General features: G+C 50.0%; 1 long non-coding RNA gene across 21 annotated transcripts in view; it reads right to left on the reverse strand.

Annotated features, from left to right (window-relative positions):
- LOC112299748 (uncharacterized) overlaps positions 1-23,974 on the reverse strand; it is a 198,199-nt gene that overhangs the window by 7,540 nt on the left and 166,685 nt on the right. The window lies entirely within an intron of this gene.

A 23,974-nucleotide genomic window follows, 5' to 3' on the forward strand; every position in this document is an offset into this window, starting at 1 on the left:
ATGTGCGACACGTGGTACATACACGATGTCCACGAATGCCAACCCATCCCGCTCCCACTCTCCCCCGCGGGGAGGGCACACCTGGCACTTGAGACATTTCTGAGGATACACACAGCCAATACGTAACGACTGGTGCGAAAGACAATGCTGGGCGGCGGTGCAGGAGGCTGTGGGTCTGGGGCTTCTGCGGAGGAAGAGGACGGTGCAGAAGCCACAGGTGTCACAACAGGGAGTCAGGAGTCTGCAGAATTACGGGCCGGGTCTGAACCTGGGATGAGGCTATTCCAACCACATCCCTCTCTCTTCCCCGACCACTGACTCGGGGTTTGCAACGTAGCAGGAGCTGCAGGAGGCTCCGAGCGCACAAGAGCCAACAAGGCCGATGAGTCCTGTGCAAAGGACCACACAACACGACGACAGAGTGGAACCGGGGCTCTGAGGGGAAGCGCCGTCCCTGTGAGCCCCGTCCAGGGAGGGGACAGTCACGGCAACGCTGCAGAGCCACCATGGGCTGCTCAACGCTACTGATGCTGACAGACCGTCGGAATGGCTCAATACACACGCACTGCCTGCCTCCTAGGAGCCCAGCACTGTGCTAGAAGCTGCCAGGAAAGCACACGTGTCCATGGTGTGGACACACTCGCACGTGACCTTATGGTCTAACTGTAGGATGAAGACTGATAGGAACAGATAAAGTGTCCAAGTGTGCATTGTGACCTGAACAAGAGGACAAGGGTCACTTAGGATCAGACGAGCTTGGGGGCAGGCTGACCAGTGGAAGGGGCCTGTGCAGGTGGGAAAAGGCGAGTGTTTCGGGGAGTAACTGTGTTCAACGTAGCAGGGAGGTGTGGCTTGATTAAAAAGGGGGAAAGCCACTGAATTTGGCAAGCGGGGCCTTTGGGAAATCAGATGACAAGGGTTTGACTAACAGGACTGCAGGAGGGGTGTGTGTGTGTGTGTGTGTGTGTGTGTGTGTGAGAGAGAGAGAGAGAGAGAGAGAGAGAGAGAAAGAGAGAGAACGAACTCATGTATCTGTGTCTCCCCGTCCCTGCCCCCCTACACGAGGTGAAAGGTGAGATCAGGGACGCCAGAAGATGAGGAGGAACCATGAAACTTATGAAGAGAAGAAACACGTTTGCTGAGACCTAGCGTGTGGGAAGTCGTGTCTGCAGACACGAAGATTAACAAGGTGGGCACCAGCCCTTGTCGCGTGTGTAAGCTAGCAGGGGGCGCAGACAACGGGACAGAGTCTTAGGAGGGGAACCTCTAGAGGTGACGGGGGCCCCCAGGGGCGGCAGCAGGCCTAGGGGTCAGGATGAGCTTTCCTGAGGGCCTCCTGTTCTCCACGTTGCAGTGGGATGGGCAAGAGGGAATGGGGGTGAGCAGTTCCTTCTGGGTTTCCAGGATGCCTTCAAGAGTGGGGCGTACAAGCACCCCTTTGACTGGAGGGCAGTGCTGGCTGGAGATGGAGAGAACAGGTTAAATGAAAACCCGCCAAACGCCCTCCCACTCAGCAAGAGTCCTGCCCCAGACCCAACACCTTTAGAAGGCCAAGGGGGGCGGCTGTGTCCCACACACTGGTGGTGAGGTACAGGCACGACTGTCGCACACGGAACTGACACGGGGACGCGTCCCCATGACTGCAAGCACACAGGAAACCTCGCATGACTCAGGGAACGGTCAGGGCGGGGGCAGCTGTCCCGCCGTCCACCTCGTCCCCTCGCTTCACACAGCACGCGTCCAGGAAAGCGGCGGCCACGGCTGGGAGAGGGCTGCTCCAATCCAATGCAAACATAAACACCCAAAGGGGAAAACGCCACACGCTTTCTACTGTTTTCCAGCTCTCTGCGTAATTTTCTTTTAGGAAAACTTTACCCATGGCGTAAGTTCGACACATTTGCTGGATTATAAAAATTTAAGTACACACAAGTGTAACAAAGCAGGACTTTTAAAAAACCTGAGATGGGTTGAAGAGAAAGCCGGCCCCCCCACGGGCCGAGGCACACACTTCTGTGACGCATGTGGACGTGGCCACCGCGGGCGGGCAGGCCTGGACACAGCCGGACCACCCTCTCTTCGCTCTCTTTAAAATAAACGGTCTGCCTTCCCGGAGAACGCCACGCGGGCAACGGGGGAACACACGGATATTCATCTCCAAAATCGTGCCAGCAGCTTAAACGCAGGCAGTTTTTCCCCCACGTGAGCTGTGACGAGGGGATATGGGACGGTTTCCTCCAATGAGGAGATCAGGCTGGAGATGCTGACCTTGAAACTTGTAACACAGTCTGTCTACATTCTTGGGGGGAAACACGTCTTGTCGAAATTGGGCCAGCAATGCCAACACGATGCGACAGCCGCCTCCAGGCCACCTGGGAGGGAGAGCGCGGGACCTGCTCCCTGGGCAGGAATCTGGTGCAAAGCCTCATTCTTGGACTGACTTTTCCTCCTTAGGTTAATGACTTCTTCGTCACTAGGTGTGGGTTGCTGTTCTTAGACCAATAAAGGCAGCATTGTTTCCCTAGAAGCTGGGGAAGGGCTGGCTGGGGCGGAGGGGCACGGTGACCTGTGCAGCCTTTCCTCGGGCTCCTGTGGAAGGTCGAGGAGGCCTGGGGTCTGGAGGAACATCATGGCCGTGTCGGGTGGCCAGGAGGGGCCACTGGTTCACGGCTGGGCTTCCACAGAGGCGAGTCCCTTCCTGTGGCCTCCAGGCCTCAGCCAAGCAGGAAGAGGGCGAGTCACCTGCTGTCTCCAAGGCTCCACCCTGCTCCTCCTTGCGGGTCTTCCCCCAACCTCCTGGCCCCCAGTACTCTGTTACCAAGGGGCACGTCCAAGCTTCCAGAGCCATCTTCCAAAGCTCACGTTTGCTCGGTGCCCAGAAAAGCACAGCCTGTTCTTAGAACATTGCTCAATTCCTTCTCCTGTGGAAAGGATTCCAAGTTTGTTTTATTCAGGACTAGTGTGGCATAGGTTAATTCTCCGAAGAAAGAAAAAGGGAAGAAGAGGAAGAGCAAGAGGTGTAGCAAGTCTCTTCTTCTGGCGCGTCGGCAGAAAGGTCGATACTCTTTTTTTCTGCCCAGGAGCTAACAGGTTCACACCACCGACAAAGGACGCTGACGAACCTGCCTATGAAAGTAGCTGATTTGTTCCGTTTTGTAGAACGAGGTCCTCCTTTCTGACCTGAGTAATTTTCTGAACATTCCTCAAAGGTCAGTAGCCTCCCCCGGCAGGCACCTCGTCCCAGGCTAGACCAGGGGCTGCGTGGTCCGAGGAGGCCTGGCCCGGCTGGCCTCGCCTTCCGCCGCCGTGGCCTCTGGGGCCCAGGGAGCCCTGCTGCCGTCTCTCGGTCTCTGGGACCAGCAGGCTGTGTCTTGTAGTGCTCCCTCTGCTCTAAAATAAGATGGTTCTGAACCCTGGCACGAGGGGCCGGGCGGGTTTCTGCCCTGGACCTTGCCTGAGGGGCCTAGGCAGGAGCCCGTGTGTGGGAAGTGGCCTGTCAAGAGAGAAACATTGTGAATCGTTCAAAACCATTAAGATTGTTGGCTCTGCCTTCACAAGGGCAGGGTAAACAAACCCGTGCCCGGGCGGGGACTCACCGGACGTCTCTGCCGCGTTAACTCAGCAGCACCTGCAATGGCTTCAGCGCCCAATGCTGCCACGCTGGCACTATCAGCCGCCTTCTGAGAAGACTGGGCACACTGACTTGGTCACTGAACACGCACAGACCTTTCTGTAGGGTCACCAGAATTGACGTCCCTGCAACTTCTATCCAAGCACAGGTTAGTTCTCCTGCCCCTCACAAGTCAAAAAATAAAGAATGAAGCTTCCCTCTCGTTAAAATCTTCTCTCCCCAAACTGCACCCCAAATTCCACTGAGTCTTTTTGACTGGCATGGGTTCTAGAATCAACTGACCTTGGACTTGCAAATCTGTTCCGATTCAGCCTTAATATATTGATCTGAAATCATACAGGACGCAGGACTCAGGATATGGTTCCGGTTTCTAGCACAATCTTCCTCAGTTCTTATGCCTTAGAAAACTAGGAAAAGTTTTGACCCCCCCCATTTGTGTGTGGTTAATTTTTTTACACACACAGGGCTTACGAAAAGTAAACAGGAACCCTAAGGAGAAGACCCAACTTCCGAGTCACAGCTCACGGCGCATCTGTCAAGTCAGAGCTCCACAGACTGAATGAGGACCACTGTGGACCCAGGGGCCGCAGAGCACACAACCTCCACCCGGAGCCCAGGGCCCATCTCAAGAAAACGACTGGGTTTCTGTCAGATGCTTCAGCTGTACAGAATTAACGGGGCCCATAATGTGCAAAGTCAAAAAGAAATTTTTTCAAGTTAAAAAACTCCATACTCAAGAAGCAGGAACTGTGAGTCTATCATCTCCACTCGAAAGCTCGCAGTGGTGACAGCATTTAACGGACCTCTCTTCCCTCTGCCTTCAGACAACTGAGTAATCGGCACCAGGCGTTCTACAGCCTTATGGGAACTGAGTAAGCTGGTGGTATTACCTAAGAGTTACTGTTCAGTAGTGAAAATGCAGAGAGCGCTTTTCGTTTTGTTTTTTTGGAAAATCCTGACCAGCTGAAATGACGACGTGCTGGCCAGACTGGCCTTTTTTTTTTTGCTATTTGATAAAGGCTTATTTTGCTGGGCAAGGAGAGATATTATGGTTAGCTTGTTTTTTAGACTGAGGTCATCTCTATTCATTGGTGTAGTAAACAAGCCAGGCGTATTTTTTTTTAAACCCTCCTTTCAAAAACAACACTACACTTTTATCTTCTGTGGAAATAAAATAAAAGCATCATTATTTTAAAACACAACATTCATCAGCATAACTACGAATAATAAAAAACTTTAAAAAAAGCCCCTCTGCTTATTTCCTAGATCATCAACGGCCTAGGTATCTCTCCACATCACATTACTGCTTAAGCTCTCTTAATTCACAGGTCAGAGAATCCTAAAACATTTTAAAGTCCTCTTCATTCTATTTTTAAAGATATCCCTAAATGGATACTTTTGGAGTGTTTAAATAAAACAGCCATGGACCATAACTACAATTGTGAGGGGAAAAAAACCACTCCGTGCTTTGCCAGAGACACGAGCCAGAGACCACCACGGGCAGACTCTCCTTTTCGGTTCTTCGAGTGGCTTTTTTTCACTTTTTTCTCAGCTCAATAACACTCTGGAGGCAGAAAGAATCCTGCTTCCCTTTGCTCTCACTGAGGCCCCGAGAGCCCTTCCAGAGCTGGGCAAGGTGGCAAGTTCCCCAGTTGCCTGAGCTGGCCTCATCAGGGCACTGTTCCCAGGGCGGTGACTCAGCTCTGGAGGCCACCTGCTGCGTGGGTGCTGCCACCTTCCGGGTCACTAGCAGTCACGAGGGTAGAGGGACAGAACAGAACTGAATGGACCCAAAGGATCAACAGCTCAGAGCCAGGTCAAGGGCAGTGCCAGAAGGAAAAGCCTTGTTTACGCAAGATCCAGCCCTTGCAGGCGAGGCACTCCATGCAGCAGAGGTGACGCCTCACAGGCATGGGGTCCCGAAAGTCTGGGTCACCGGACGCACCTCAACACCGTGATGTGACCTGACAGCAAGGCCGGAGGGCAGCTCCCACTTTCAACACCTCTGATCAAATCACCATACCATGGTTTCCAAAAGTCAGAAACAGCGTCCACTGGCCACCAGACACCCAAGTGCATGCGAGGCCTTTCCACTGCCCCATCCAGCCCTCCAGGGCACTCTCCCCACGCTCCAACTAAAACAGCGGCCTCTGCTGCCCCGCAGGGCGGGCCCTCCCTCTGGTCCGTTAGAGGGAGCGGCTCACTTGCCACCAGGCACAGGCTCTATACTCTTCCACAGGGGACTTTTCTCCTTCTGTGCCCAGATTAAAAGCACAAAGCCTCTCACACCCTGCTCACGATTTCCTGCTTTCTCCCGGGACCTCCTGGGACCCTCCACGTGTCACCTCTTCCATCCTCACAGTGCTCGTGCCTGCTGCCTGCCCATGGTGTCAGATCCTTTCAACCAACAGCATTTAAGGGATGTGTCCTCTACGTCACATGCTGGGTCAGGTGCTAGGAGTATAAAGGAAAAAAGACATAGTCCCTGGGGGGAGGTTACACCCCTCAGAGGAGAGAACCAGGCTCCAAGAGGCCGCAAGTCTGACCAGGGCATGGCGGCAGAGGCTTCACCAGGAAAGTCTGGGCTGAATTTTCAAGGGAGAGAAGGGTTTTAAAGGTCAGACACAGAAGGGGGACGGGGAAGAGTGTTTCAGGGACACTGGGCGCTAAATACACAACACGGGGCGTTCTCTTCACTATCTCTGCAGCGTGGGGCCTACGGATGGGGGCCCATGTGTCTGGGGAGCTGGGCCAGTGCCTGGTCACGAAGGGCTGAGTCCCTGGGATGGAAGAAGTGGAACAGCAGTCACTCCCGTGTGCAAGAGGCCGAGGGCAGGACCGCCTGGGAGGGGGAGGTGTAGAGGACAGAGGTGCAGTCACATACAGTCTCTTCTCTAATGACCTCCTTGTCCTCGAGCCATTGTGACATGTTCTTTCTGCCATGTCATCACCCTCCTTGGGTCTCGCCCCAGCGGGACTATCAGCTCCCTGTAGGCACAGAGCGGTACCTTCTTTGGTGCTTTCACGGGCCCAGCACAGCGCCTCGGACTCGCAGATACAACGCGCATCCTGAGTGAAATTTTAGGGTATATGATTTGGCCACACAGCCTGTAAGTAAGTGACTCAATTCATCAGCCCAATAATTCTTGAGCCCGAATTGGAATGGTGCTTGGGGCACAGAGAAGTGGTGTAAAATCTCAACGCGTTGGGTCAGGATGTGGAAGTCCTGGACAGCCAGGCTACCGAGTTTGGAACCCTGCCATAAAAGAGTTTTGAGCCTAGGTGTGGAACATCTTCCATAGACTGAAAGGTTGTGGGTTCAATATCTGGTCAGGACACATGCCTAGGTTGTGGGTTCAATTCCTGGTCAGGGTGCATATAAAAAGGCAACCAACGGATGTTTCTCTTTCACAATGTTTCTCTCTCTCCCCCCAGCCCCACTCCTCTCTCTCTAAAAGCAATGAAAAAATATCCTCAGGTCAAGATGAAAAAAAAAAGTTTATTTAAAAAAGTTTTGAGTAAGGAAGGAAGTGATGATTGAAGCGTGTTTTAAAAAGATTACTTTACCAGTAGGATGAGCTGAATGAAGATAATAGTACAAAGGACAATTAATAAGTATTTCTTACTGCCCTGGGTGGTGTGGCTCAGTGGGTTGAGTGCCGGCCTGCAAATCAAAAGGTCACCGGTTCAATTCCCAGTCAGGGCACATGCCTGGGTTGCAGGCCAGGTCCCCAGTAGGGGGTGCATGAGAGGCAACCACACATGATGTTTCTTTCCCTCTCTTTCTCCCTCCCTTCCCCTCTATTTAAAAACAAAATAAAATAAAATCTTTAAAGAAGAAGAAGAAAATGCTTTTAAAAAACTAAGTGTTGCTTCCTGAGTGATGGCGTTTCCCACCGTCTGCACGGACCTTCATCTGCACCTTCGCTCTGGGACCCCCGGACCTCAACTTAGTTCGTTCCTGAGCTCGTCATACTTAGGAGGAGCACCTGGCGATTCGCGTCTTGCCTGCCTTTATTCTCCCCCCCTCAATTCCTTCTGCTAACTAGAGCACAACAGTGACACGCCAGACACTGGGACACAGACAGAAGTCTCTGCTCTCAAGTAGCTTGTGTCTTGTGGGACGGGAAGAGAAGCACCTGGTTACAATGTGGGGTGTTACATTCCCTTCTGTTTCCTCCCCCCTTACTACACTATTACGCAGAGGGTTTCCTGACGTGACACCTCATGAATCAGAGTACGAACAGGTGCTGGCAGGGGACGGATGACGAGGAGAGACGAGCACCTGCAAAGGGCGGAGGAGCTAGCCTTGGGATCTGCTGAGAGGCGTTAGAACCTGGAAAACGTGAAGAGCCGATAAAGGGCTGTACTCCAGGAAAAGACGACCAGACTTACGTCTCAGATAGATCAGTTGGTACTGGAAGGTACTGACTCTGGAGTCAAAGGAGGTCAAAGTACAGATTAGACGGATGCCAAGGAAAGACAGTTTAGCCTGGGGGATGGAATTATTTGCGTAGTGAGAGAGGGATCAAAAAACATTTAACTCAGAGGATTCAGCAGCAGGTCACACATGCATTGCCTAGTCCTGGCCAGAAGGTGGCAGCCTCACACAGCCAGTCCAGAGGCCAGCTCCACCAGGGCGGAGGAATTTCCAGGTTGGTCTGCCAGAAACTGGCAACACTGGCGGTTTTGACCACAAGTGGCTGGCTTCTTCTAGGCTTCTCGGACTAGCCATTTTGAGTGATGAAGAGTATTTACGATTGTTACAGCTCAGTTCACTGTAAAGTCGACAGAAGGCGTGTTATCTGTTCAGGGTGCTCCCTCTTAACCCGCAGGCAAAATCTCAGGTTCAGGACTCACGAGACCATCAGAACAACCTGATTTGCCCTCACCTCGGCTCTCTGTCCCCAGACTGCTCACCGGCTGCCCCCCAGATGCCCCTTACCAGTCCCCACGCCTCTAGCAGGGCAGCAGAAGGCTGTCTCCTGCCCAGAGGCAGCCTTTAAAGATGTGGTCCTTTGTGAAGAGTGCGTGGAGCCACACAGACCTAAGAAAACGGGTTCTCCACCACGTAGGGCAGAGCCACCAAGTACATTCTGAAACAGAGACACAAGCTCTATTTCTCCCACCGAAGCCATGAAACACCAGCCAAAGGGGGGCAGCAGCATGCAGGCCAGTGTTCTGACCTCTCCCGGGGCTAATTCAGGGGTAGCTGGCCAAGTCCTCAGACAAGTGGGCTGAGAGTTTGAACTGATGCAGGTGGAGGGCGAAAGTTTTCATGCGTTTTCATCAAGGAGGACCAGCTAGTCAAGAGCTCGGCCCCTGGGTCTGACAATGACCCTGGGAGTGCAGGGAATTGGCGGACGCTGCCGGGGCCTCGGCAAGCCTGTGGGGCACCGAGTCCGGGGCCGCTATGCTGCCTACCTGAGGCCCGTGTCCACTGCGTGGATTCTCCTGGGGAGACGCCCTTTCTGGTGAGGCCAGGACTGCTGAGCAGGCGTCAAGAGGGGCCTCCCTGAGCCCTTGGCACAGTCGGAAGGGCCCTCGGGCTTCCCTGGTCCCTCCAGTGCTCTGACCACCTCTCTGGCAGCTCGTTACCACCCCTATTTGCCACTCGGAGGCCAAGCCGCCGAGGAGGTAGGAGAAATAGCCGACTGTCACCTGGAATGCAGGTCTGTGATTCATCCCAGGGACGGCCAATCACCTCGCGGGCACTTCACAGGGATTAACCCATTCAGGCCTCACAGCAGCCCTGTGAGGCAGGGACTATTACCATTCCCATTTTATGGACGAGGAAACCGAGGCATGAAGACATTAAGTAACTTTAATGTGCCCCAAGTCACAGAGCTAGTGAGTGGCCGAGCTGGGACTCAGACCCAGGAGGCCCTACTTCGGAGCCTGTGTGCTACACACTGTGCCTCCTCTCATCAGGGAGGAGAAGCAGCCAGGTCACCTGCCTCAATCACGTCGATCACGGGCTGGATGGATGTGGGGAGGAGGGAAGAGGCAGTCTGTCTGCCCAGCCCCACCCCAGTACTTGGTCCACAGACCACACGGTTTCCTCTATGTTCTCACCGGCACCGCAAGCTTGGTCGGCCAGCAGACACACGCGGGCCTGCAACCAAAATGACCAGCCATGCAGAAGTTCAGCAGAGAACGGCAAAAACCCTTGTGCAGAAAGTGACTTCGTACTTGCCCCTCAGCCTGCAAAGGTGATTCTGGGGACAGCCCTAACGCACCCGACAGGTTCCCTTCCTTCTACCACCTCTCTCAAACTGTACTCGATTTATAGCCTCGGCGGAGTTTCTAACTGATTTACCATTGGTGGTGGTTTAAACTGGCAAACAAAAAACGGTGAGAATCTAACTGCAGAAGTCACGTTGTCCTCACCAACAGAACTTCATCGCATGCCTGAATCACGCAATACAGAAAGAGACAGCGAGTTACATCCTGCGGCCCCGGTTTCCAGGGTGACAGGCCTTCTGAGGTTAAGGGCTAGTCGCCGGGCCACAGTGGGACCCTCCCCGAGGCCCTGGCAGCGATGTCGCACCTTCTGGCTGAGTTTCAGTGTGGGTTTCCACGCTGCTCCACACCAGCAACTGAGCATCCCCGCGAACACTCCAAAGCATGACACAGACGCACACCGTTTTCACGTCGACATGGAGGAACTGCTCCTACTACCGCTGGGTCTCCCCGCTGGAATTACGGGGCGGGGTGGGGCGGGGAGAGAAAACCAGTGTTTCAAAGCAGCCCTGACAGGCTAAAAATATCTTCACTTCTCCTTTCATCTGTCTGGTCACTGTCCCAGACGCAAGCTCAGCACAGCCTGACCCCCAGAACCTGTTAAGTCATTAAGTCACTGTCTACCTCCACTTCGCAACTGGACACAGAGAACATTCTCGTTTGTTTCTTCCCCACACAGAGCGCAAGGTTACAGGTTAGGATGTAACGATCTCTTCAGAACAGCTGCTGAAGGGAATGACTTTGGACTGCGTCTCTGGGAAGTCTGAAAGAAAGCTCTAAGTGCAGAAGGGCAACTACAATGCACCCCAGAGCTCCAGCTCAGTGCGGGCACACACATTCCTTTTGACACTCAAGCAAGTAAGATCTTAAAACAGATTTCTGTGTAATATGCCTTGTGCACAAGCTGCTCAGACCCCCTGAAGCTTCAAAGGTATTCTACCGTATTGCATAACAGAGCCTTGAAAAAAACAGCCTTTCCTGCCAGCAGCCTCTCTGCATCCACCTGTCCCTACAGGTAGGAAAAGATTAGAAGGTGATCCTTCTAACCACAGTGTTTACACAACACTAAAACACGCTCTTCCTTGTAAGTTCGAAGTTCATTTCTTCTCAAATGAAGGGAGGGGTGCTTCACAGAGCACGCAGAGAAAGTGAGGGGGACAAGCTGGCTACAAGGGCTGTCCCTAAATGTCCTGTCTCAACACGGAGGCCCCGGGCCACAGGACTCTGAAGCAGGACACAGGCCTGAGGCCACCTGGCTGGTCGCCTTGCCTTCCCGAACTTGAGGGCCTGGACATTAGAGCGCCTGATGACAGCAGAGGAAGCAGTGCCACGTCGTTCAGTGGACGGCCTCCTCCAGAACTTCCAGGACCCAATGATGCAGGTGCCGCTTTCTGGAATTAACGAAGTTTTTGTTTTTCGTCTTACTCCCCTGTTGTGCTGACCAGAAGCTCCTTGGCTCGCAAAACCAATCTGCACGCATGTGAGTGTGTGTGTATGTGTGTGTGAGAGAGGGGGTGGGGAGTGCATGCGCGTGCGTGCCTCAGCAGAGCAAGCCGGGCCATCTGTTTTAAAACCAGTTCCACTTAGAGTCATTTGTATGGTCCCTGGGGCATGTTTTCAAGCACTTTGGTCCCTGAAACAACGGGTTTCAAGTTCACTGAGACTGGCTTCCATCGTACATCCCTGTTTATTCCCCTCCACAAGTGGCACCAATAGGGAGAGGAGAGGGACAGGCAGTCTCTTGGAAAGGAGGGCGCTCTTAAGAGCCGGGAGTGCCCTGGGCTGAGCACACTTACAGGGGTTACCAGAGCTTCTTTGGACTTCCAAGATGGGCGCCTTCTGGCCAAACCAATCACCTGTGATGGCCGCACCTGCTTGCTGCTCCTGCATCCTGGGCCACACCTGTCACCTTCTCCATCCTCAACGGCTGACCTCATTCCCATTCCAGAGCCTTTTTTTCCCCCTGTCTTTACCCAAGGATGTTCTTATTTTGATTTTAGGGAGGCAGGGGAGGGAGACAGGTTGAGAGGGAGAGAAACACCACCAATACGAGCAAGAAACAGATCGGCTGCCTCTCGTATGCACCTGACTGGGAACCGAACCCGCAACCCAGGCATGCGTCCTGACTGGGAATTGAACATGCACCCTTTCAGTTTACGGGTGGATGCTGCAACCCACTGAGCCTCAGCAGCCAGGGCGATGTAACCTGATTTCCCACTGGACTGCTCTTCTGCGCACTTACTGAGGCTCCCCGGTGACAGGTCATGCCTGTTTGTTCTCATCACCGTCACGTCTCAGTGCCAACCAGTGCGTGGCACACAGCCGGTGCTAAAGAAATCTACGTTGAGTGAAGGGATGAACGACGACTCAGCCTTCGTCAACCTCCCTGAGATGCTCTGACCTCTGATGTCCTGAGGAAGGCACCTCCAATCCTATGTCACCTCCTCCTGACCTTGCCCCGCCCAACAAAACCGTAACACACGCTGGTATCTTCTTACGCAAAGAGTCAGGTGCAAATACCTGACACTCCACTTTACTGCAGGGCCTGGAGTTATCAGCTTAGTTTAGTGTTCTACTGTGGTGGCGTAATTAACTTCTCTCTGAAATTAAAAAACTCCTCCCTTTGACAACATTGCTAGAAGTACCCAGAACACAGCAGGGCTTGAGTATTAAACTCAGAAGTTTGAAGTTTAGGAAATGCTGCCCCAAATCTCTCCCCGCTTCTCAGATGAAACTATATGCCTTGGGCTACCTGCTTGTGGAAAGGATGTGGGCCCCGCCGTCCCAGCTCGTTCATCTCCAGCTCGGCATGTCCAAAGATGCTGTCGGGTCACTTGCTTCCAATGCCTGCCCCTACCCCCCGCCCCATGGTGGCGGCTGTGGAGAACACCCCAGACTGTTATTAACATCTGCTCAACTGTTTAATTACACAGCCCATCCCAGCCTGCAACCTGTCCACAGCCTCTGACTGGCCCACCAAGCCAGCCCCCACCATGCACATCCTCAGCACCCAGCACAAACGCCTCCCGCCTAACGCACGCACCAAGACCTTACTCAATTTGCTCGAGGACTTTACCTGAACCCCCACGGTTCTCCACTTTTCCAAAAGCTCTACCCTCAAAAAAGGAAGGGCAGAAGCCAGCCTGGTTGCATATAAAAGGGTCACCCCCTCAACCACTTGAGATTTGGGAAGAACCTGTCACATGTCACTGTAAGGCTTTCACTGGAAACAGGTGGCAGTTGGGAGGATGCTAAAGAGGAAAGGGTGAGAGAGCAAACCCTGTCCACTCTTCCTCTGGATCGGGTTGGTTAGGCCAAGAATGACGCTCTTCTGTGATGGATTCTAGTGCCTGTTTTACAGACCAGCCTCGGGCTATTTAACCTCAGGGTAGGTCAGAGTGCAGGCCTGGGTCTGAAGACGTAGCACAAGCCCTGGCTCACCCCTCACTAACTGCGTACGTGCTCCGGGCCACCTGCCGCCGCACGGCAGTGCAATGGGACCCACAAGTCCACTGCCCAGGGTCGCTGAGGCACTGCAGTCAGGCGACGCACGTGGGAGCACCTTCTACACTGCAAGCACCAGCCACTGTGCATCAGCTTCCCCGGAACCAGGCGTGTCATTTCTCCCTCTCCTCCTCACTCACACACGTGTCGGGCACTGTCTTGTGTGGCAGCGTGTTTATCCAGAAGCCAACAATAGCAATCAGGGCTCTCACCGGGCTCAGGCGAGTCAGGGAAGGCAGACAAGAAACAGGAAGTGAGAACCTCGTATGACACATGCACAAAGGGGTAAGCAGAGGATGCTGTGGAGGCATGCAGGGGCACTTGATGGGTCTGGAGTAGTCAGGGGAGGCTGCCTGGAGGAGGCTCCATATGAAGGGAATAGCGGTGGTTGGCTAGGAAAAGAGAGAAGGAAAGAGCTTCTGTGCAGAGAGCAAGCATGGCCAGCCTCACTGGCTGGGACACAGACCCTCAAGTTGGGGTGAGAGAGGATCAAGGACGCGAAGGCCCTTCCTGCCACGTTGGTGGAAAACCAGCTTCCCCTAACTGAGGCCTTCTGTAGTCAACCAAGCAACACTAGTATCACAATACAACAGATTTCTGGAGACTGACAGTATACTTCATTATGGGCCTGCACTCGCTGGAAGGCACAACATTAAAGAGCTTGCATTCACTTCCAATAACAAGAGAAAGAAAACTCCATCATGGGCCATGCCAAGTTGTTGTTTTTTCTCTCTTTGATAGTTGGAACAGATGCTTTGTTAGTTACCTTTTTTGGACCTACCTTCTTATAGCCAACAGCGCATTTGCTGGAGCCATGGGGGCGGGCTGAGGTCACAGGCCCCATTAATAAGAAGATGTAAGCAGGTGACGAAGATATGGCACCGAAGTGCCCAGCTTTGGGGGCTGCATCCGTTCTTCCCTAGTGCATGAAAACCACTGCAAGAGTAACTTACCAAATGAAACTGAGTGGCCCCAAAGGATAAAACAGGAGTCATTTGTGAACACTGAATAGGATGCAGATTAAAATCTTGGGCTGAGAGGCCAGGCTGCTGCGATTTGAACCCTGGCGCCTCCTCGGGTAGCAGTGGGAGCTGTATGATTTTGGGGACAATGACTTGGCTTTTCTGATCCTTAGCTTTCTGTCTGTGAAATGGGTACAACAACAGTACCTGCGACATAGGGTTGTTTATTAAAACAGATAACCAAGTAAAGCACTTGGCACAGTGCCCAGCATAAGGTGCTCGGCTGCAGCGTTAGCTACTGTGGAGGTTGCTATTAGTAACCTCCTGCACCTGGGTCGGATCAGGTACGTTCTCACAGATAGTTTACATGAATAAAAACTCAGAGCCTTGACCACAGGAATGAATTATCCTTGTTAACCAGGACCCCAGGAAAGACCCCAGAACATGGGCTGGAGTTCTGGGCCAGTCAGTGATGATCGGCACATGTTAGCTCACAGCTTGTCATCAGTGTCACATGAGAGTGGTGACATCAGTACATTAAAAATAGCACACTGGGAAACACGCATGATCTACCTAAAATACTGCTTTCAGTGCCTGTTGTTTTTTCCTCAATCCCTGACTGTAACACATGGAGTACCTCCTTAGAGCTGTCTCTTCAAGATACCTATCTTAAAGACATACCCTCAGTATCTTTTCTTTATGAGCCTGCTATATAATCCCATTGCCTGTGACTATACCCAACCTTTATATTATGTTTTAATTTAAACTCAGTTTAAAGTTCTTTGTACTTCTGGCTTGTGAACACCTCTGGAGACACTAGGTTCCACACAGGTATGACTCACTTTTTAACGACACCTTCCTCAGGATTCCCAGAGCTAACATCACAGACTTTGGGAAGTGACTTCACACTCACTCCGTGGCATCGATGATCTCACAATCTTGTTTTCCTCATTTAAAAACTAGCTGTGGGTTTAGAAGATGATGCACGAACCCCAGGCACACCATGGTGATGGTTCTTAGTCTTCTTCACACTTTACCAGCAGGGAAAGTGACAGGCTGGCACAGTGCTTTGTGACTACCCTCCCTTGCTCCTGGAAAACTGACGGACGTCCAATAAACCCCATACTTTGGTATCTTCGTATCTGTGCAGTGAAAGCCAGCACTGGGCTGGGAGGGGTTAACATGGCGGGGCACCTCTGGGTCCGCTTCCAGATACCTGCCGGTGTTGGGGGTGGACAGGGGCGTAAGAAGGGGAGCTGATTTCCAAAGGCAGAGTGAAAGAAAACAGCACAGTGGGTTTGGGAAGCCACAAGATGACTCTTGCTTGAGCTTGAAAGTGGAGGGGGCGGTGGCAAGAGAAAAACTCAGGCTATTTAATTTTTTTCCTGAAAATCATTCATTCAAACAGGATGCTGTTTCTGATTACTGATGTTACCAGGACATCTATTTTGATGGTTAATTCTTTTTTTCCATGTGACTATTCTCCAATTTCAAAGCACTCACTCGTTGGCCAGACTTCTCAAACACTACAGCACGGCTCGCTGAGAGCGGAGAATCTGGAGCAAAGGTGACACTGGACCACAGGGTGAGTGTCCCGGGAGGGGGAGGGCGGGGGGCAAGGCGGGAATGTGCTCAGTAAGCAGCGAGTCAGCGGACACGCTTCCTGTGAGTGAGGCTTCCTCCTCCTACAGCTCTCAGGAATGCCCTCTCGTTCCTTCACCAGAGCTAATGGCTTTACAGTTTCCAGCCCGAGACCCAGAGTCTGGTGAACTTCACCAGTAGTTGTAACGACCTGGAAAGTATTGTTCAGAGAAGCTGGAAAAACCATTGTCTTCCCAGATTTCTGCGGAAGGGGTGGACACTGACCTACATTCAATGCTCGAGATTAAAATCACAGATTTTGAATAGGGAACAAAATCTTTCTATATAATCTAATGAAATCAACTTTCTCTTCAGGCAGGAAATGGAGACTTAAGAGGGAACACAGCACAGAAAACTATGTAAGCCACGGTCAGTTTCTAGTGGTGGCCAAAGGCGACTCTAGTACGGCAGGTTGTGTGTTTTCCCGCTCGGCTGAGCACTCACCCCGCTGAGCAGCAGGAGCCAGTTTACTGGTAAGACGCAGTGCAAACCCGTCTCTGAGCTGGGATGCTGCCAGGCCGCAAAGACTCATGAGCCTTTGCAGTGCTCGTCACTTAGGCTGGAAAAGGTGACTGAACTCCTCCACCTAAGGTTTATTCGACCTGATCACTCTGCATGAACCAGGGACACTCGATGACAAGTATCAGCAGGGCTGTCCTGGGGTGACAGGCTGCCCCAGGCAAAGCAGCCTCCATGCGAAGGGGCCCTGTGGCAGAGTGTGGTGGGACCCCCCTGGGAGAGTGGCCTGACTGTGGTGGAAGCCTTCTTTCAAAGCCCACTGTGGATCAGGCAGCACCTGCTTGGACAAGGCCCACCCACCCCGCCCTCTACCAGCATTGCAATGCCTGCCCTGTGGCCCCTCTGTCCCTCCCTTCAGCGTCCTCTGCAGTCCAGGGCCCAGGACAAAAAGCAACTGTACTGCACTGGAGGGCAGAGGCCTTACAGGAACTTATGTTTGAGAAACAAATTCAATGTATGTGAGTAACATTCTCAGCCCTTAAAAATCAAGCCATACTCATAAAACTGAAGGGCACGTTTTGGGAGCACTTTCTCTCGGTATTTGCGACGGTGCTCACTGTCTTACTGTGCTAACATAAATTGCTACAGGCTTCCTGAAATCAAACTCACAAATTAGACACAAACAGAGAAAAGGTCCTTGATATTCCACTTTTACATTCAAATAATGATACAGGAGAGGTTTAAAAATTATCACATGAATAAAGAAAAAAAGTGGTAAAATATTAATTGCAGAATCTAGCTGGTGTATACATGGGGTTCACTGAAAAAAATCTTTCAAATTTGCTACATGCTTAAGATTTTTCATTAAAAAATGTTGGAAAAAAAGCATCATGACATCCTCCATCTGGGTACTGATATTCCCCCAAATTCATGGACTCCTACAGCTGGATAAACCAGTAAAAGGTCCTGAAATATAAAACCAAGGAAGCACCAAAATTCATGGAGAGCGAGCGATCCCTCAGTGCACAATGGTGAGGGGATTTACAAAAAAAAATCCATTTGGATTTTTTTCTCACACCTTACTTTTAAATTGGTGAGTTTAACATAAATTTTTTTTAAAATCAGAAGAATATTTTCTAACTTCCAAGTGGAAAGGAATTCCTAAGCCAAGGTAAAAGAAGAAGTCCCAAAGGAAAAAATAGACAAAAATCACTTATTCAACTAAATAAAATGTAAAGGTTCTCAATCTCAAAAAATCAGAAGCAAAATTAAAAAGCTGAAAAAAATATTTGCTCCAGTATCTACCTATCCCCCATCACTCACACACACGTGTACACACAGACACACACACCTCAAATAAATTACAGAGACAGTCCTGCCCCAATAGAAAAGTCGATAATGGACACTAACTGAACATTTAGAAAAGGAAACAGGCTAATACACATGAAAAAGCTAAACTTTACTAGTAGCCATTTAATGCCTGGCACAGAGTGGATATTCATTAAATAGCTGTTAAATTAACGAACCAAGAATAATGTAACATTTTTGTTCAAAGATTTTTTCAAGATAACATTCAGTACTGATGAAGATATGGTGATGTAAGCATTTCGCACATTGCCACAATGTGGATAACTTGGTACAAGTCTTCCAGAAAACAATGTGGCAAAACTATCAAGAATCTTAAAAAAATTAAGCTCTTTTTGACTTAATGAATTCACTGCGGAAGAATCTATCCTCAGGAAATCATTACAAATTGCCCAAGATTCATGTATTTCAAAGGATAACAATTATAATGTAAAATGGCTTTTTTAAAAAAGGAAGCAAACGAAGCGTTCCCAAATTAGAGAATATAATGCACCATTAAAAATGTTTTTAAAGCATTTTTAAGCACATGGAGAAAATGCTCACTTAAAAAGCAGGCCAGCCCTGGCCAGTGTGAGTGTGGCTCAGTGGGTTGGAGCATCGTCCCATAGCCAAAGGTTGTGGGTTTGATTGGGGTCGGGGCACATACCTGGCCTGTGGGTTCAGTCCCTAGTCCGAGCACGAAAGGAAGGAAACCAATCGGAAGGACACCAATCGATGCTTGCCTCTCGCATCAATGTTTACTCCCTCCCTCCCTCTCCCATCCCCTTTCTCCCTCCTCCTTTCTCTAGAAGCAATGAAAAAATGTCTTCAGGTGAGGACAAAAAAAATTTTTTTTTAATTTTTTAAAGCAGGAAATAAAAGATCCTCTATAGAACGATGCTGATTGCGCTCAGTGTGTGCGCATGTGCCTGCGTGCAAGGAAATACTGGAAGCAAATAGACACAAATATGAACAGAGCTCTGGGTGATAGGACCAGAGATAATGATTATTTCTTCTATTATCATATATTTAAAATAACTATTACTACAAATGAGTTAAAAAAAATAAAAACACCACGTAAAAATTTGGGAGAGTGATCCACTGCTTTAGAAACGGGTCTCCGCACAAGTCAATACCACCAATAAGGTAATGACTTTGCCCTGTTGCTGCTCATCTAAATCTCAAGGTCCAGATCCGCATCACCCACCTTCCCATCACGCCACCTCCCAGGTCTCTGCTCACTCTGTCCGGACGCACACTAGCATGTCCAAGTGCCGCCTCGTCTTCGCCTCAAACCTGTTTTTCCTCTTGCATGTCATTCTGTGGCGAATGATACTGCTTAATAACCTAAGCCACTATCCTTACTTCACCTTTTGTTTTTTCCAGCCTGCTATTATTCTCTCTCGAATCCACTTCCAATGGTGTCCCCATCATTTCTCCACTGGGTGACTAGCACAGCTTTCTTTATCCTGTCTCCTTGCCTTGCCTTGCCTGACCTGCCCTCCCTCCTTCCCCACTGTGATCTCCTCATTGCACTGGCCTTCCTAAAGTGTACCTCTGGCCACATCACCTTCCTAGGTAGACATCTCCAGGCAAACATGCTGGGGCGTTAGAACTCTGTTATCAAAGACCCCACCGGCTTCATCTTCCCCCATCTTTCCCTCCATCCCCTCCACCACACCTTAAGAGCTCTGAGCCTCCACACACACTGTTCTCCTATTGCCTGGGCTCCTCACCGCAGTGCTTGCCTCCCTTGGCTATCTAGCTTACTCCTTGAACGCTGTCCGTCAGGAGTCGAAGCACACATCACCTCCATCAGGAAGCGTCAAGGACGGCAGCTACGGGTAACAGGTCCCCAGCATGCTGTTTTTGCGTGGCAGCTGTAGCACTGAATATACACTGGGAACCTGCAGTGAGTCCTGCCTCCCAGCAAAGGAGGCCCTGGGAGTCTGCTGAAGGAATCCATCCATGTTTCCGCCACCCAAAACAGAATTACCTGGTCTTGTCTTGAAAGAGGCCCCCACCAAAGATGTCATTACTTCCCTCCACTAGCCACTCGTCTCTTTTATCACCCTGGCAATTGAGATAAGTCCTTCTTATCTATTTTAATCAGCCAACAAATTTATTCTGTACTTCACGTCCTCTCGTTCTATCTGAATCTACTTACTCTAGCTGAGCCTGTGACAGAAGCATCACGGAGATCTGCGCATGTCAGTCACTCAGAGCACCCAACACACAACCGTGTGGCTGGTGTTGGGGGGGCGGTAGGTGGGGGAGCAGGGTGCGGGGGAGTAAATGGTGCTGGATGGAGGCCTGACCTGGGACGGTGAGCACACACGTACAGTGCACAGATGATGTGCTGTGGAATTGTGCGCCTGACCTGTGCAATTGTGTTCACCAGTGTCACCCTAATCAATTCAGTAAGAAGGAAAAGTACATAATAAAATAAAAAATAAAGATTAAAAATGAAGTATTGCAAGCCACCGAATGGAAGCAGGCAGTGCACTAGGGCCAGGAATATAAAGGTAAATTGGACCGTTACTACCTGAAGACCAGTAAGAAGAAATTCCTTAGCCTTTTTCGGACTAAACCCTCTTTCGCTAGGAGGGTGTGTAACTTCTGTTGCTTGTATGTCAGCTCTGCACAACTGCCCACAATCTCTTTTCAACTGTGACTCAAATTGGACACAATAATGAGTCTGACTAATGCAAGTCTTATTTTCTTACCCTTTTATGCATATTCCTTTTAACACACCCAAGAATCATGTCTATTCTTTTTCCACAACAGTCTTACGGTGCTGTCTTAAATTTAGTGGAAGGGCAGTAAGAACTACTGTTTCTAAAAATGGTGTGTATTTGTGTGTGTGCGCGCGCTCGAACTACCCTCCATCCATCCCCACCACTTTCCTTCTGCTCGTGGAGAACCACTTTTCCAGTTTGTTACAACTGTGATACATTATATTTTTGTAGTTCAGAAGATTTACTGTCCTAACTAATTTGGAAATGTACACGATGGAAAAGAAACAAGGAAGAAGAAAAGAGATTTCATTACGCATGAGGAAAACCTCCCACAACTGTTTAACGTTGAGTCTTTAGGCCTCTAGAGAGTGGGCTTCGCAATGTACCTCCCAAGTACACACAGCTACATGTTCTGGGATATCTGTCGGGAAGTTCAGATAGTATTAACCACTATCTTTACTTAACATTAGTCACATGTTTTCTCCACCCTTCCTCCTCTTCTCAGGCTTTGCACCCCCACCCAGTACCACAGGGAATGGCTGCTTTCTGACTCTCAGGCCTCCTCTGTTAAGTCGGTGTTTACTGGGACCCTAAAGAAAAGCAGAGCCGTGGCTCGGTCTCCCTTCAGGCTGGTGTCCTTAGCCTCGGGGCCATGGGTGAGCTTCCCAGGGCTGCAAGTGCTCTGAGTGTGGTGAAGGGTTCAGGGCTCCCGTCCCAACCTCACAGGGGCCTGACACCCCGGAAAGGTGAGGGACACCAACTCAAAGGCATTCAGACAGGAGGCAGTAAATGGAATAAATACCTGCTCAGTCAGTCACTCCAAAGAGAATGAGAAACCCTACAATCATTATGCACAAAACATCTTTGCGTTAATGAAGAACATAACTTGAGGGTGTGACTTGGGAGATCCAGCACATATAAAAATATAGAGGCAAACATGTAGCACATTAAATATCAATCACTTCAAGTATCTTAGTTTCTATGTCCAATATACATTCTCTGTCCTCTTCATACTTTAACTTGTTTAGTAGCATTGATTTAAAACTGAAACATCGTGTATCAAAACTTCCTCTGCACATAAACATTATGTTCTGAGCCCAAAACACATGTTCTTCATTAACTATTAGTAATTGTATTATTTTTGTTAGAATATACTGTTATCTTCCATACTTATGTTTTAAATAACATTACAAAAAACTACCTAATATACATGTCAAAATCAAAGATGCCTTTCAAGTCAAAATGCTACTAAAACCCAGCAAAGTAGAGCTTAACCCTTAACTTTCATTGTTTGTGTACGTGTTGTTTCTTCTACAATTATCACCACACCCTGAGTATCTTCTACGAGCAAATGTAGGTCGTAGAAATGTGCCAGGAAAGAAAACTGCTCCTTAAAGCTTCCCTTTGATGAGATGCCATTTACAGAAATTTAGAAGCAAGAGCTAGTGGAAGCCAGAGACGGCCGGCATCTGCACTCACCCCTGGGCAGCCACAGGAAGACTCGAGCCCCAAGCAGAGGTGGCCACGTCCGGGAAGCCAGGACTGGCTGCATCGGGAGAACAAGCAGCAGGGACAGTGGGCGGCAACGCCACCCCTCCCCAGCTCATCTTCTTTGCACACACACGGATTTTGGAATCCTCCAGGACTAACAATGAAAACCACACTAGGTTGTTTTCCCAATTCCTATGAAATGAGTCAGTAGGTCGAACAACTTCTCCACTGTGGAGAGAGAATAATTCCTGAAGCTGCACTCACCATTTCCAGTAACCGCGTCCCTTCCCTTTCCCCCTGGATGGGAGGGCTGACCATCACCTAGGGAGAGCCCACTGGTTCGGAATGAGACACCTTGCAGGTACTGCCAGAAGGTGAGTCTTCTTAGGCAATCGTTCCCCATGTGAAGATGGAGGAGGGGAAAATCCAGTGAGGCCTCACACATGGATGAAGTTTCTTCATTTAAAAAGAGTTGGCATAACTTTTTCTCTGTTGAAACCATGGAATCATTTCTTTCCTTCACACAAGAGGATGGAATGATACTTAAAATAAATGTTGAACAGCAGTAACTGTACTTTTAAAAGCTCCCCCCCCCACTTCCTTCTGTGAAAGATCCTTTCCTCCTCAGAAGGTCTAGTTAAGTATATTCAAAAGATTCAATGATTGTTCAATTAATCCATGTTTCAAAAATCCTTTCCCAGGCTTCTGCGAGTCCTACAGTTCCACCCATTAAATCACATAAAGCAGAACTGCTACAGAGCTTGCTAGCAGTCCTTGGAACCTACAACTCAAGGCGATGAGCACCGGTTTAGCAATAATCTTCAGGCTCTGCCTCCTACTCACCGCATACAACGTCTCTTGTAGTCAGCGACCTTCGGCATAGGAAATCACCGGCTACCAGCAATAAATCCGGAATTCCAAGAACCCACACATTCAGGCAAATATATGGGCACGCATCTCTAAATATAGGTACAGAGACTTCTGTGACAGTTCTTCAGTAGGAAACTGGAAATACTTTTGCTTTCTGTATCGAGAGTACTTTCTTTCTTTTTAAAGAGGAGGTTTCGTTTTGATCTTGAGAAATTCTGATAAAACCACCAACTGAAAACCTGCCATTATAAACGAGGGATTTCACAACCAACAGTCATTCCAAAAAACTGTGGCTATTCATTTCTGGAAGTGATTCATTGCAAAAGAATCGCTGTTGGCGGTGGAGGAGCACTAATTTTTAGAAGAGAGCCTGCCCTCTGAGAAGTGAGCAAAAGCCTCCGAGACGGCAGCCACGTGCCTCGCTGACCCCATCCCAGCTCCCTGAGTCACCCTGCCGCAAGATGACACGCAATGACCAATTTCCTCTAACTCCCTCAGTGCACAAAACCCCTCTGGTCTATGCCCACGGGAGTGGGCCCTCGGGGGGGATGTGCAAACAAGCTGGGAGGGCTGCCGCACCGTTCTCCACCTGTCAACGCTCAGTTGCTGGCGAGTAACCGGCATATGGACACTCACTTCCTGTGAGTATTTCTGAAAGAGCTTATGATATTTCCTTTGGGGAGGGGAAAAGAAACCTGGAGAGGAAAGCAACACAGCGAGGAGAAGTCATTCCAGCAAGCAAAGCTGAAAGCATGCGCCGTGATTGCTGCTGACCAGCCACGTCTAATTTTAATTTGGTTTCTCAACCCTTGTGTAATTAAGACAGGCACAAGAGCACAGCATCGGGAGAAAGGGGGAAAAAAGACATTTCACAAACGCTTAGACCTTCAGTGTGCGTGACCAGAAAAGTAATTTTAACATTCAAGTGAACCAATCTGAAGCTGGTTAGTGTTAACCCTTCAAGGAAAGAAAAAGAGTTACTCTCCTTTGTCCCCAAATTTCAAACATGGAAATCAGCTGCCCTCCTGGGCACCAAGACACCCAAGACACGGCCTGTGAGTGCCGCCCCAGGGGTTTGTGAGAAGAAAGAACTT

Source organism: Desmodus rotundus, chromosome 6 (assembly GCF_022682495.2).
Source record: "Desmodus rotundus isolate HL8 chromosome 6, HLdesRot8A.1, whole genome shotgun sequence".
Lineage (NCBI taxonomy): Eukaryota > Metazoa > Chordata > Mammalia > Chiroptera > Phyllostomidae > Desmodus > Desmodus rotundus.